At 39.8% G+C, this 2,506-nt stretch overlaps 1 non-coding gene across 1 annotated transcript; it reads left to right on the top strand.

The window, feature by feature from the left end:
* The first annotated feature begins 237 nt into the window (after positions 1–237).
* On the top strand, positions 238–340 carry LOC115068931. The gene has a single exon (XR_003848272.1). It is a non-coding gene; the product is annotated as a small nucleolar RNA U13 (small nucleolar RNA).
* Positions 341–2,506: the final 2,166 nt, after the last annotated feature.

The following is a 2,506-nucleotide window of genomic DNA, read 5'->3' as shown; positions in this document are numbered from 1 at the left end:
ATATGGCTCTCATAGATTCTGAAATTATAATGACTTTTGAGGGGGGTGGTGGTACTGGGAATTAAACCTAGGTCCTTACACATGCTAGACAAGTGCTCTACCTCTAGATTAAATGCCCTAAAATAGCATCTAAACAGCACTGGGAGTGTCTTACCAGGTCAGAGTAGGCTCACTAAATGGGCTGAGACAACCCCATATCCTGACCCCATATCCTGAAGGGATTAGATCCCTGAAGGGATCCTTTTGTGGTTCATAAGCGTTATGACTGGGTGTTCATGAGCATGCGTGACATGCACCACCCTCAAATCCTGTAATGCACTGGCATATTACCCATCTGATGTGAGTGAAAAAAGAAAAGAAAAGAAAAGAAACCAACTGGGGAGATCAGAAAAGACCATCTCCCCCGATATCCTCTCAGAATGGATCAGTTCAAAACTACTTACCTAACGTCAGATTCAAAGTTACTCATTCCAGCGTGTGCTTTTGGGATTCCTGATAACTTCACACTTGATTGCTATGATTGCTAAAGAAGACTAAGTGGGAGTTTTGAATATCAGCCTAATGGAGGAAAAAACTTTATCTGTCCTAAATTACATGCCTGTTCTTTAATGGCTAGGCCCTCAGGTGAGTGGATGGTGGTTGATAATGAATCACAACTGTATTTTTTGTTTTTGGTCTTTTTGAGACAGGGTCTCCATGTAGCTCCAGCTCTCCTGGAACTCACTATGTAGACCAGGCAACTTAGCCTTCTCAAATTTCAGTTTTCTCATTTATCCAATAGAGAAATATTGATTTTCCCTAACTTGTCAGTTACTGTGACAATTAGGGTGAATGTTTATTTGTGCTCATTCTTCTGATCTTCCCAGCAAGTAAAACAGCCACATGTGTTATAGCTCTTGGATTGTCTCCTCGCACGTGGTAGGCACTCAGAAAATTGTGGTCATCAAAGGCTGTATGCAAATGAACTTAGAATATTGAATTATATGTTGTAGTCATTGGTCCAAATATTTTTCTCATTAGCAAATTTAATTATGAAGAAAGACCACTAGCACTTTATGAAATGTTAATTTAGAAAAAGTTATTCAATTATTCAATCTTGGATTGTCTCCTCGCACGTGGTAGGCACTCAGAAAATTGTGGTCATCAAAGGCTGTATGCAAATGAACTTAGAATATTGAATTATATGTTGTAGTCATTGGTCCAAATATTTTTCTCATTAGCAAATTTAATTATGAAGAAAGACCACTAGCACTTTATGAAATGTTAATTTAGAAAAAGTTATTCAATTATTCAATGCCATCACAGTCACTAGACTACATCTCTACCCCAATATGATCCATTTTTATTTATTTACATATATGTGCCTGCTTGCCTGTATGTGCAATACACATGGAGACCAGAAGAAGACATCAAGTCCCATGGAACTAGAGTTACAGACAGTTGTGTGCTGCCATGTTGTTGCTGGGAACTGAACCCAGGTCCTCTGCAAAAGCAATACATGTTCTTAAATGCTGAGCCATCTCTCCAGTCCCAGATTCCATTGATTTTATTTATTTAATTAATTTATTTATATTTATTTATTTATTTAATTAACGTGTGTATTTCATACAGAACATCCCAAACAATCTTATTTATCTCTTATTCATCTTCATACCCACATCCCAAATGGTACCCTCTCATAGCCTTCCCCCAATCCCTGGAGCCCATATACTACTGTCATCCCTGTTACTGCCCACTGTGTTGTCAGTGACCCCAGCCTTTCCCCAGGGCAAGTCCATCCACTGAATCTAATCAGCCTGTCTAGAGTCCCTTGTTTCAGGAAGCTCAGTTCTTCTTCATCTAGCAGCAATCAGTTGCTAACATTCCTTTAGATAAGATTGGGGTCTGCTGTTCATTTTCCCAGTTCTATGCAGGGTTACTGTCTGGGAGTCTCTTGGCCAGCCTGGCCAACAACTCAAAGGAAGGTATCTCCTGCCTGGCATTGTTGTTATGTAGCCTTTAGCTATATACATGGACTCTTAAAGAAATATACTGATCCCTTTAAGCTTTGGTTATACTTTCCTTTTGGGTGTTTGAAACCATACAGTTGGCCCAAATAAACCAATTTATTTTTACACTTAAGGTCATTTGAGAATCTGTTCCTGATCTGTTTCTCAGGGGTCACATGGGCTTGGGAGGAGACCCTGGCTCCTTTTTTAATTAAAATATTTTATTTACTATTTTATTTTATGTGTATGAGTGTATTGCCTGCATGTATGTGAATGCACCCATGTCATGCAATGCCGAGGAGGTAAGAAGAGAATGTCAAATTCCCCTGGAACTGGAGTTAAGGATGGTTTGTAGCTGCCATATGGGTGCTGGGAATTGAACCTTGGTCCTCTGCAAGAGCAGTCAGTGCTCTTAACCGCTGAGCCATTTCTCCAGCCCCTGGCTCCTTCCTTCCTTCCTTCCTTCCTTCCTTCCTTCCTTCCTATGGAAGTGCTTTCTTACTTTCTTTCTTTCTTTC

Source organism: Nannospalax galili, unplaced genomic scaffold (assembly GCF_000622305.1).
Source record: "Nannospalax galili isolate Female #2095 unplaced genomic scaffold, S.galili_v1.0 scaffold127, whole genome shotgun sequence".
Lineage (NCBI taxonomy): Eukaryota > Metazoa > Chordata > Mammalia > Rodentia > Spalacidae > Nannospalax > Nannospalax galili.
The sequence above is the reverse complement of the archived record's forward strand: the minus strand, read 5'-3'. Positions and strand labels throughout refer to the sequence as shown.